Raw genomic sequence first — 13111 nt, 5'->3', positions numbered from 1 at the left:
TTGCATCTGTATTTTATCTATGAGAAGTTCAGTTTAATTTGAAGCACTTCAGATTTTATCCATTTAATTCACCTATTCTCTGAAAAATAGAAAGAATAGGGGTTTTCATTTCCATTTTGCAGATGGAAAAGAGAGGTACAGAGCAGGTAAGTAACTTATTTGTGGTTTTATGGTGGGGGCAGAGTGGCTCATAATAGAATTTGGATATTTTATCTTGGGTTCAGTTCAACAGTCTGGGTTTGGAAAACATTCATTATTAAAGCTCTAAAACAAAAACTTCTATTTTGCAAGTGTCAAGTGAATTCTTTATTCAAGAAAAGATGGATTGAGAGACATAAAACTTACTCTTTGTTTTCAGTGTGAAAAGAGGCTATTGCTAGATTCTCCAGGGGAAAAAAAGCTGCTTTAAAAAAAATCTGGGAGGACAGTATGTCGGCAACTAAGAACCTTTAGATAAATGTAACGCCAATTATGCACATTTTAAAGGAAGCTACATAAAAATAGTTATTTGCAGATTTCCCTAGAAATCATATAAAATTAAGCTCCTTTCATTGTTGATTCTCTCTGACGGTCCCCAGACCCTGCCTTTTCGCTCGTTTTTTCGCTCGTTTCCCTAATACTTGTTCTAAGAGTGTCTGTGGAGCTAATACACAAACGCTTCCTTTTTATTTTTATTTTTTAAATTATTTTTTTGACTTTATTTTGAATTCAGCTTTTCTTCTTTTTTTCCTTTTACTTTTTTTCTTCTAACATCCGTCTTTTTTTTTTATTATGTTAGTCACCATACAGTATGAATTCAACTTTTTAAGAACAAGAATGCCCAAACTCAAGTGAGTAGCTCTTTTATTTACTTATTAAGTATGTAATTAGAAAAATTTCAATTCCAGTATAGTTAACGTACAGTGGAGTAGTTCTTTTTTAAGGGACAGTTACTACCTGTTGTTTTAGAAGCTGTTGGGAGAAAGTTGCAGAAGCGTTAATGTGTAAGGAAATGTGTAAGGAAATGAGTTCAAGTGGGGAGTCAAGGATCTGATGAAATGATAAAGCATAAGGCAGGGATATGCCAGATTTATTCCGGTGAATGATAGGGCATCGAGGAAAAAGGATATCAAAAAAAGAGAAGAGGAACTATGAAAAAGAACAGCCACAGAGGTAAGAAATTTTGTTGAAGACTTTTTTGGGTAACTTTAACAATGGTTTCACCTGTGGAGCTGTTGGTAAATCTTCACTGTACATGTCTTACTGATAATTATGTGGCATTACATAAACTCTGGGAACAGAGTATGTGATACGTGGGGCAGGTGTGTGAGAGAGGCAAGACTTCAGAAGAAAAACACTATCTCACATGTGTCACATTGTCCTGTGGTATTGAAGACACTGAATTTTACATAATTGATCTTTTGATATGTGGATTTCCTGGACTCCTGTTATCCCTGCTTTATCATTTTTTCACTCTCCATAATTCTAGCGCTCAGCTTTAATTAGATATAAAGAAGTCCTTATTTTGGGAAGGGACTAGAGAAATGCAAGTCTAACTTATTCAGAGCTTCCCGACAGCTATGTTTGTCGATCTCTAGGCAAAGTATGTGTCTGGCCTTTTTCACCGAAGTATTTTCAGTAACAAGTTGTCAGTGAGGTCAGTGACTAGCAGTTCAGGATTAGATACCACCCACCCTGGTCTGTAACCTCCCCTTTCTTTCTTATCCTGGGTGAATGACGCTCAGCTAAAGTGACTGCCCCACTACCACTGCCTCTTAATTTGGTACTCGGTAACTCTAAGAAGTCATCGGCGTCTTCTTCCCCTGCCCCACCCAAAACTCTTTTTGGAAAATTCCCTACAAGAGCTGAATTTTTAAAACATTTACTTTATAGAAAGCAACAGAAAGGTAAGAGTCAAGTCTGTAAAGAGAAGAGCTGGACTTAGTACATTCTTGTTTCTGCGTTGAATTGCTCTGCCTTAGTTATAGATCGTAGGCTTAAAATGTGGAGTTTCCTTCTGAATTAAAGCACATTACATTGTTATATAATCTGGGAATGTTTTGAATAGTTATGATGAGAAATGTAGGCTTTCATGCTAATTTTAAAGTTATAAATAACTTTTGAACTAGGGGAAGCTAGTAGCCAAGGTCGTGCTTTGCATTCAGAGAGTTTCTGGCTATAAAAAGCCGATTGCAATGCTGTGCAGGAAGAGATAAGATACGGCCTGGATGCTTGTGCTTGGGCATGGGGCTGGGGCAAAAGGAAGCAAAGATAGAAAATGTTTGAAGGGATTTTACTTTCAACCAAAAGCTTGTTCACAGTAAATAGAAAATTTTTCAAATGAGATAGTGGCAAAAGAAGTAATTCCTGAATTTAATATTTGTCTCATGTACTTGTTTTATAGTTGGCAGTAATATTAAGAGGTTGAGTTCTCTCAGAACTGTTTACCACCATCTATAATCAAATAAAAATCACGTTATGTAAGATGTAGTCTTCAGTAATGTAAAGAGAAGGTCACTGTTTGATGGGGTCTTAGTGACTGAACAGTTGCTCTCAGTTGCACTGAGGGACAGAACTGGAAGGAATGAGTTCAAATAGAAACCAGAAGAAATTGTTAAGGCATCAGGAAAGTCATTGATTGTACAGGTTTTGAGTCACCGATATACACCACTAAGAAAGCCTGTTAGAATGTCTTTGAAGATACATGAAATCCAGTGATTTTCTTAGAACACACAAGTATGAAAAATAGGATTTCAAATTAGCTTTGCTTCTGGGTTTGTGGTTAGCTTATTTAGACAGAATGAAAGCTCAGCATATTGAGAATAGTTGCGATTTGGAGATGTGGATTATCAGCAATTAAATTTGAATGGCATATTTGGATGTGCTGTTAAAATTTCATCATCCACTATAAAAAATGACCTAAGTATTAGCAAAGGACAAATTTGTTAAATGGATACATCCAAAATACAGAGAGTGTAGACACAGCTATTTTGTTACCCTCCTATACATAGTTTGTATCTTCCTTCTTATTTGAGGAAAATATTGGGATTTTATAGTAAAACTTATTTTCTTTTCATCTTAAAAGTAGTATGAGCATAGAAATTTGAAGGAATTGTAGGAATTATAGGAATTTTGAAAGCACAGAAAAAAAATTACCTGTAATCTCGTTGGTGTATTTCCTTTTAGTCTTTTTTCTCTGCATGGCTTTAAAATGAATTGCAGTAATACTGTAGATAAAATTTGGGACCTTGCTTTTACATTTAACATTATACCAAAACATTTTCCATGTATATTCCTTATTTTACATAGATGTCATTTTAAATTGCTGTGTAACATTTTTCCAAGTTAATGGATATAATTTTATTAATTATCGTTGAATACCTAAGTGCTGTGGTAAATATCTTTGTGTATTTATTTTGAAGATCATTTCTTTAAGCTGTATTCTTTAAAAAAATTTTTTTTATTTGAGTATAGTTGACACACAATGTTACGTGAGTTTCGGGTGTACAACATAGTGGTTAAATATCTCTATATGTTATGCTCACCACAAGTGTAGCTACTGCCACCATACGATGCTATTATATCATCGATTATATTCCCTATGCTGTGCTTTTTTACTCCCATGACTTATTCATTTCATAACTGGAAGCCTGTATCTCTCACTCCTTTTTGCCCATTTTGCCCATTTTGCCCATTTCCCCCCTACCCGCCCCAGCAACCATCAGTTTGTTCTCTATATTTATAGGTCTGATTCTTCAAGCTATATTCTTAAATGTGGACTCAGATTAAAGGGCATTTGAGTTGAAGACAAAGGTGGTGATTTTTAAGAAGACGTGTTGTGTTTTAAGGCCTTGTTAAACTCCTTGTCTTCCAAATGATGTATTTATTGAATGTCTCTGATATGTAAAAACATTGTTATCAGGTATGTAGATAGCAATGTACTAAGTGTTTGGAAGGACAGAGTCCCCTCTATTTACAAAATTTCAACTTATCAACTTTACAGATATCAACAAAGCTACATGTGAGGAAAATGCTTCAGCTCTGCCGGAAACCAGCTGACACTGTTATTGATCATATTATTTTGGACTTAGAACAATAGAAATTATAAATGACTTCTGTTAGAGGACCATCTATACATAATTCTGATTTATATAAATTTTATGATCCAACTGTGACAAAGAAATAGAATTAAGAAGGATAAATACTTTAGTTATGATAAACGTTGGGAGAAATTAGAAGTATTGGAGAAAATTATGGGCAGCATGGTGAAAGAAAAAGGATAGAGGGCATATACAAGAGCAGAAATTCAGTTGGGTTTTTCTGCTTAGGGAAACATGAGAATGGAATAGGACATGGCTAGAGTTGGAGTCAGGGAAGAGATGAAGTTTTAATTTTGTTATTGTTGAATTTGGGAGTTATGGTTGTAGAAATAGACTATATTGAAGGGAAAAAGCCAAGGAATTGGAGGTCAGTAAAACTATTTGATTTTTAGAGGGGGTGGCTGTCCAGAGAAATAAAAGTAGAGAGAATAGAGATATCAGTATTAATTGGTGGGAGGTGAGGTGAGGTGAGGTATAGGGTTGTGAATTCTTAAAGGATATGTTTTTGCCTGTATTAAAAGTTTTTTTAATTGTGAAGTTTTCTTTTGCAGTGATATTTAGAGGAAGACCAAAGCTATGGAAGGATGGGAGTTCCCTTCTCTAATTCCTATCAACTTCTGTTGGTGTGTTTTTATTCTTCCTCTGGGATAGAGGGATTAAGATTTGAGAAGTTGGCGGTTCAGTCTCGCCTGAAGAGAAACTTATGTGCTTTGTAATGAAGACTTAAATAGTGTTTACTTATGGGTCGTTGGCTCATGGGAATGTTAGTCTAGAGACTCAAAAAGCATGATTTTTCAGATTTTTGTTTGGTTACTGAATTTTAAGTGACATGGTACCGTGGGGTGGAACTCCTGAGTTTAGTCAAGTTGCAGATCTAATGGAAAGTGGCTGATAATTGAGACTACAGAATTTTTGAAAGTGAACAGGACTATTAGCTATTGCACATAATTTTCACATGCTTAATTACTGTTTTTAACTATGTTATTGGTGCCTAAACACAGCCAATTTTATTTGCTACCAATTTAATCACTAACTTCCATGGTTTGAGAAATTATTTTCAGTTCCTATGTGCTAAATTGTAAATTAGGTCAAATTTACTTGGCACCCCCACTCCCACCTCTTTTTCCTGTCTTCATTATCCTAACCAGTATACTTGTGCTGCTTCAGGTCCCTCCATCAGTGGGGAAATAGATGTGATGGAGAAGGCAATGTTTAGTGCAAAGAAAGGTCCTCAAGTAGTGGAACTTGAGCACTTTAGGCCCTACTTTATATTAGCTGTATTCAACATATGATCAGTTCTCAATCTGTTACTGGTCCATGAAAGGAGAAAAGAAGTTTCTACCAGAATGTAAGTCATCAATGCTCTAAGACTTTGTAGCAAGACTTTTTAGATGAAGGAAATTGTCATTGATTTACATTCTTACAAGCTCCTTATATCATTGCAGAATTGTGCTTTGAGTAGCATTGCTTTAAATTACACTGTACAACATTTATCTCCTCAGTCTATGCATTTGGGGTAAAGAATTGGGATGGAGGTGTACAATTAATTAGATAATAAATGAATTACCAGGTCTCAGTTGATGAGGTTTCTGGAGGTGGTATTAATGCAAAGTGGCCCTGGATTAGTTCACCGAGAACCCTCAGAATGACTGAGAGGCAAGATTGCCGAAAGTACTACATGGGGTCTACTCTGGTATTGGCTTTGGAATTAATTAATTCACTCATTTTAGATGACTTGTGTAGCAGACATTATTCTTAGTGCTGGGGATAGATACTGGTGAATCAAATAAAGGCCCTGACCTCTAATGTGTGTTTGTGGCTGGGGATGAAGGGAGAGTAAGAAATAAAACAGATTTCTCTGTGATTCTCCAGAAGAGGTATCAGTGTCTGTCTTAGTCCAGGGCTGGAGCTCATAGGTCATATTTCCATGGGAGTTTGCAAGATCAACTTGCTTTTTGGTTAGATCCAGCAATTCTGTTTTCCCCAATATGAGATAAAAAAGAATGCTAGTTTTCAGAATCAAATAACCTGTGATAGGCACTGTTGGTTGCCTATGCAGTATCCATACATTATGCTCTTGCTGCTGGTTTTTCAGAATCCCAATTTAGGTCAAGAATAAAAAGGTATAATGTTGTATATATTGACCTGTCCTTCTCCCCCACTTAGGACTGTTATCTTTAGTTAAGGCAGATGCATAGTAATTCAGGTAGACCTATCTCATTCTTTTCAACTTCATGGTATTTTATATGGATGTAGCATAATTCATTTAGCCCATTTTTGTATTGATGTTTGTTGTTTTTGGTAGTTTTTGTTTTTTCATGTTGCTATGCTGTGATGAATATCCTTGTTCTTATATCTTGACGTACATGACTAATCTCATGGAAGTAGAATTACTGGGTCTAAAGAAATGCTTACTTTATTTATTTTCAAATTTTTATTTAAATTTTAGTTAACATATAGTGGAATATTGGTTTCAGAAGTAGAACTCAGTGATTCATCATTTACATAGAATATCTAGTGCTTCATAACAAATGCCTTCCTTTTTTTTTTAAAAAAATATTTATTTATTTGACAGAGAGAGAGCACAAGCAGGGGGAGTAGCAGAGGGAGAGGAAGAAGCAGACTCCCTGCTGAGCAGGGAGCCTGATACAGGGCTCGATCCCAGGACCCTGGGATCATGACCTGAGCTGAAGCAGTTGCTTAATCCACTGAGCCACCCACACACCCAGCAAATGCCATCCTTAATACCTATCACCCATCTAGCCTGTCCCTGCTCACTTCCCTCCATCCACCCTGTTTGTTCTCTGTTGTTAGGAGTCTCTTATGGTTTGCTTCCCTCTCTCTCTCTCTTTTTTTCCCCTTCTCATATGTTCATTTATTTTGTTTCTTAAGTTCCACATATGAATGAAATCATTGGTATTTGCCTTTTTCTGACTGACTTATTTCACTTAGCATAATGTACTCTATTTCCATCCACATTGTTGCAAATGGTAAGATTTCATTCTTTTTGATGGCTGAGGAATATTTCATATATATATATCAGTCGATGGACACTTGGGCTCTTTCCATAGTTTGGCTATTGTGGACATTGTTGCTATAAACATTGGGAGTGCACGTGCACCTTCAGATCACTGCATTTGTATCTTTGGGGTAAATACCCAGTAGTGCAATTGCTGGGGTAGGGTAGTTCTATTTTTAACTTTTTGAGGAACCTCCATACTGTTTTCTAGAGTGGCTGCACCAGTTTGGAAATGCTCACTTTAAAACTTAAGTATTACCTTTAATTGGAAATATCAAAGGGTAAGAGTATGCAAAATTTAAAATTTGAAAGCTATTGTCCTATTTCTCTTTAAGAAATTCATATCAGTTTACATCTCCACTAGCTGTATGCTGAGAGCTTATCTCCCCAACTCTAACTAACACTGATGATACTCTTTCAAAAATTTCACTTTTGACACCCTGATAGGTAAAAATGATATATCTTTGTCTTTAGATTTGCATTTAATTAGTTATGAGTGAGATTGAGCAATATTTAAGTAATTATTTAGCCCATTGTATTTCTTTTTACATAAATTGCCTTTTTGCATTCTTTGTACATTTTTTCTTTTTATCTTTCCAAAATAGCTTTTTGTCTTTTTAATATGTTGTATTTCCCCCCAATTTGTTGTTTAGTTTTTGACTTTTATGTTTTATTTTTAAATAATGCAGAAAATAAAATATTTTTTTTGATGTAGTGTTCCATGATTCATTATTTGAGTATAACATCCAGTGCTCCATGCAGAATGTGCCCTCTTTAATACCCATCACCAGGCTAACCCATCCCCCCACCCCCCTCCCCTCTAGAACCCTCATTTGTTTTTCAGAGTCCATCCTCTCTCATGGTTCATCTCCCCCTCTGTTTCCCTCCTTCATTCTTTCCCTCCTGCTATCTTCTTCTTCTTCTTCTTTTTTTTTTAACATATAATGTATTGTTTGTTTCAGAGGTACAGATCTGTGATTCAACAGTCTTGCACAATTCACAGCGCTCACCATAGCACATACCCTCCCCAGTGTCTATCACCTGGCTGCCCCATCCCTCCCACCCCCGAAAATAAAATATTTTTGTACTCAAAATTTTAAACCTCTTTCTTTATGACTTCTGGGTTTTGTGTTTCCTTTAAATGACTTTTTGCTTCAACTAGCCTGCATAAATGTGTTATAGATAATTTCACTTATACTTTCAGAATTTTAGTCTTTGCTACATCTGGAGTTGATTTTGAGCAAAGGAGTGAGGCTGGGAGTCAGTTTTATGTTAATTTTTCATCCAAATGTTTATTCATTTGACCCAGTATGATTTATTTAAGAATAACTCTTTTTCCTGCTAATTTAAAATGCCATCTTTATCATAAGCTAAATTTATAATTATAGTCTGTTTCCCACTCTTTCTTCTGTTGCAGTAATATTTGTATCTAATTTTTTCCAATCCTTACTTTCTTTTAAAGATTTTATTTATTTGAGAGAGAGAGAAAGAGAAAGAGAGTATGACCAAGGGGGAGGGGCAGAAGGAGAGGGAGAAACAGGCTCCCCACTGAGCAGAGAGCCAATGCGGGACTGGATCCCACATTCCTGGGACCATGACTTGAGCTAAAGGCAGACACTTAACCGACTGAGCCACCCAGGTGCCCTCCAATCCCTACTTTTTAAATAATTTCATTTCATGACATGTTTTAATACCTGGACGGATTAATCCTTCTTTTACTCTTTTCTGCCCTGCTAGGATTTTCCTAGATATGATCACATAATGTTCATTTCTAGATGAATTTTAGTATAACATTTTTTCTGGTGGTTGGGACACGCTAACATTCAGATGGGCTTTTGGGACCCAGATCTCTAGACTAGCTATTTTGGATTTGCCTCTTTGACCGGATGTGTTCAGGCCAGAACTGTACCGCCATCCAGCTTGCATGCTTAAAAAAAATGTTTATAAAAATGAACTTTTAAACTGAATAAGTTATACTTGCACATTTATTTTAATTTTAAACAAAGGATGCCTTGGCTATAGTTCTTTATTGCAGCAGTCTACAGAGTTTCATAAGTGACATTAGATAGTTCATAGATTCTCCAGGAGACCCAGAGAAACAGCCAAAGACGAGGCGGGGAAAACCTCCAACTGTACCTGAGAGACAGTCCTGTGGACGTACTAGCTTCTACCATTCTGGGTTCTTGGGCTGGACACCAGAAGCCCCCCACAGCTTTCCCAGAAGTTATCTGATGCCTGCGACCTTTGAAAATCTAACCCAAGCTGTATTTGGTTTTTGAACTCTAGAGGAGTGGAGCTGGGCCAGAGCTGGAAGGTATGTTAGCAGACCTATGGCATCTGCCACAAAGGGTTGTACAATGAAAATAAATTTTCCTCCTGTCCTGACCCCAAAAACTCCTACCAGTTTCTGGTGCAAATTAAAAAAAAAAGTTAATGTATCATTCTGTATCAGTACACATACATTTATTTCACTCTTTATTATAGCTGCCACTTGGTTGAATTTAACCGATTTATTGCCCCACACTATACTGGAATATTTTCTTTCTTTTTTTTTTTTTTTTAATACTGGAATATTTTCATGTTGTTTCTCTGTATTGATTGAGGACTGATATTCCCCAGTAAGGCCATACAAATTGTTAAAATATGAAATACTTTTGTATCCCCTCTCCCCACCGCTAGTAGCCTTCCTCAACTTGGCTTCTTGCCTGGGACCTTTCTTAGACCCAGCAATTAAAGGACAAGCATTTGGCACAAAAGGGGCCTTCTAAGACTCAGTTCTCGGCTAAGTTCTGGTTGGAGCCTGCAATGAGGTGGTTAAATATTTTTAGTATCTTCCCACTGCTAGGCAAATGACATCCAGTTGGATTTTGTATATTTCTTAAGGCTTTTCCTGACCCTCTGGTCACAGTTAAAGTCATACCAATGAAAGAATATATGACAGTTTATTTAACTAGTCCCTAATTGATTCACATTTAGGTTGTTTCTAGCTTTTTAGTTAACACAAACAATACTGCAGTCCTTGACATGCATCTTCGTATACATGTTCAGATTCCTAAAAGTGGCATTGCTTTGTCTAAAAGTTTGTGCATATAAAATTTTATGCATATTGCCGGAGTGCCTTCAAAAAAGATTTTACGAATATACGCTCAGACCAACAATGTATGAGACAGCTTTTATTTATCTTGTGAAAGAAGATTTCATAAGAGATTTAAAACAATGTTTTAATGAAGCTAATTTACCCTCTTTAGCAATGATATAAAAAAAAAGAAGAAAATTAAACCATGTTAGTATGAGTGGCTCTTAATGAACTATACCAAGATATCATTGGACCATTGTTCTCTTCTAATTAATAAAATTTTGATACTGTGTTAAAATTTGTTGAGGACCAACATCAAATTTACTGGTTTTAAATTTTTAGAGCTTACCTTTTTTTTTTTTTTTTAAGATTTATTTATTTATTTATTTGACACAGAGAGAGACACACAGCGAGAGAGGGAACACAAGCAGGGAGAATGGGAGAGGGAGAAGCAGGCTTCCCGCTGAGCAGGGAGCCCGATGCTGGGCTCGATCCTAGGACCCTGGGACCATGACCTGAGCCGAAGGCAGACGCTTAACAACTGAGCCACCCAGGCGCCCCCCCCTTCTTTTTAATTTTGGTTTATTATGTTATGTTAGTCACCATACATTACATCATTAGTTTTTGATGTAGTGATCCATGATTCATTGTTTGCATATAACACCCAGTGCTCCGTTCAATACGTGCCCTCCTTAATACCCATCACCGGGCTAACCCATCCCTCCCCAACCCCCTCCCCTCTAAAGCCCTCAGTTTGTTTCTCAGAGTCTGTAGTCTCTCATGGTTCATCTCCCCCTCTGATTCCCTCCCCTTCATTTTTCCCTTCTTACTTTTTTTTTTTTTTTAACATATAATGTATTATTTGTTTCAGAGGTACAGGTCTGTGATTCAACAGTCTTACACAATTCACAGTGCTCACCATAGCACATATCCTTCCCCAATGTCCATCACCCAGCCACCCTATCTCTCCGACCCCCCACCACCCCAGCAACCCTCAGTTTGTTTCCTGAGATTAAGAATTCCTTGTATCAGTGAGATCATATGATACTTATCTTTCTCTGATTGACATATTTAGCTTAGCATAATACCCTCTAGTTCCATCCACATCATTGCAAATGGCAAGATTTCGGGTTTTTTTTGATAGCTGCATAATATTCCATTATATATATATATGTGTGTATATATATATGTCTATATATATATATATATCTCCCATCTTCTTTATCCATTCATCTATCGATGCACATCTTAGCTCTTTCCATAGTTTGGCTATTGTGGACATTGCTGCTATAAACATTGGGGTGCCACGTACCCCTTCAGATCACTACATTTGTATCTTTGGGGTAAATACCCAGTAGTGCAATTGCTGGGTCATAGGGTATAGAGCCTTCCTTTCTGATATATGGGACAACATCTGTCAGTTCTCAATGCCATGTTTACTCAAAGATGCAAACAATAATTCTGTGATGATACATGCAAATTTTTCACTGCTCTGTAATATAGTGGTTCTCACCCCAGGGTACTTTTGCTCCCCAGGGGACATTTGGCAAAGTCTGGAGACATTTTTGGTTGTCACAACCGGGAGGCTGGTGCTATTGGTGTTTAATGGGTAGAGGCCAGGGATGCTGCTAAATATCCTACAACCCACAGGACAGCCCCCTACAACAAAGAATTATCCAGCCCAAAATGTCAGTAGTGTGAGAATGAGAAACCCTGGTCAATAGACTACACCTGGAAATGGACATTGATCTAAACAGTTAAACATTCCTTCATTGTCTTTTGTCTCGTTTATTAATTTATTCTCAAGACTGTTGGCACAATCTTTCTGTTGTAAAGGGCATTTTCCTTGGTAGACAGGTTGAAAGCAAATGCAAAATATTATAATTTTCCTTCCTCTCTGTTATTTGTCAAGATCATGAACTGTCTGGGAGTGGAGGGCCAGCAGTTGTACCTTTCTGTCCTTCTTTCTCAAATACAACCTAAAGTTTTTGTATTGTTTTGAGTGTTTTTCACAAGTCTTTGCTCATCCTAGATTTAGTCCATTTTTTAAATAAGCCAGTACTATACTGATTTGTTCATTCTTACCTTTCCCTTCTTCCTTCATCTCTTGTATGTCCTTTAAAAATCTCAGCTCTTTAGAAAGCTCCTTGTATACCACATTGAGTTATATTTGCGTATGTACTTTCCCATATTTTTTTTCTCATGTGATTGCAGTAGTGGTTTTTATTTTTTGACCTTTCACTTTAGGATCTCTGGCTCTGGAACATGCTTATATTTTCTCTGAACTGCTAAACAATCTAAGTACTTGTCTTACTTTGCCTTGTGTTTTCTTCCTTGACTGTAATGAACTCTAAAAGTGATCTGTTCAGTTTTCCCCAAGGTTCTTGTCACTTCCACTTCACTAACTAATTTCTCTTTGTTGGTAAGAATTAAGTCCAGGGCAGTGGTTCTATTCCTTGCTTCTTTTGCTCTTTGATGAAGTTGCTGATAGAGAGGCAGCTGATAAAGGAGAGGAGTGATTTCTTCAATTGTGATTTTTAAGTTAATTTGTCTTTTTGGTTTTGCTGATTTTTAAAAATTTTAAATCTTTGCTAGGTTTCTTTTGATTTTGACCTCTCACTTCAATTTTCTTTTCATTTTACTTTGTCTCCCCATCACTTCTGTCCTAGAATTTATGTGTTGGGTATTTCACTGAGAGCACAGTGTACATGTATTCTAAATTTTATTTTGAGAATAATTTCCCTTTGTATCTTTAAGACATTGTCTTACTGTCACGTTATATAGTCTTCTAATTTTGGATTTTTTTCTGTCTGCTTGTTTTTGAAACATGAGATTTTTTGGTGTTTGTCATAAGTGAGATATGTATATCCTCTTTGAGCTTCATCACTATCAACTTTGAATTACAGAATTTCTCTCTTAAATTTTAAATCTCTTCTC

General features: G+C 36.4%; 1 protein-coding gene across 2 annotated transcripts in view; it reads left to right on the top strand.

The window, feature by feature from the left end:
• CTNNA3 (catenin alpha 3) overlaps positions 1 to 13111 on the top strand; it is a 1953765-nt gene that overhangs the window by 52857 nt on the left and 1887797 nt on the right. Inside the window, exon 1 of one of the 2 annotated variants that reach the window (XM_027595021.1) lies at positions 1721 to 1886. The exons of the other annotated variant lie outside the window; for it this stretch is intronic. The gene's annotated coding sequence lies outside the window, so the exon portion shown is untranslated. Of the gene's footprint in view, positions 1 to 1720; positions 1887 to 13111 lie in introns of those variants that run through there. 2 annotated transcript variants of the gene reach the window in all.

The sequence above is a fragment of the Zalophus californianus genome, chromosome 15, assembly GCF_009762305.2.
Source record: "Zalophus californianus isolate mZalCal1 chromosome 15, mZalCal1.pri.v2, whole genome shotgun sequence".
Taxonomy (NCBI): domain Eukaryota; kingdom Metazoa; phylum Chordata; class Mammalia; order Carnivora; family Otariidae; genus Zalophus; species Zalophus californianus.
This window is presented reverse-complemented; position numbering and strand designations above follow the sequence as displayed.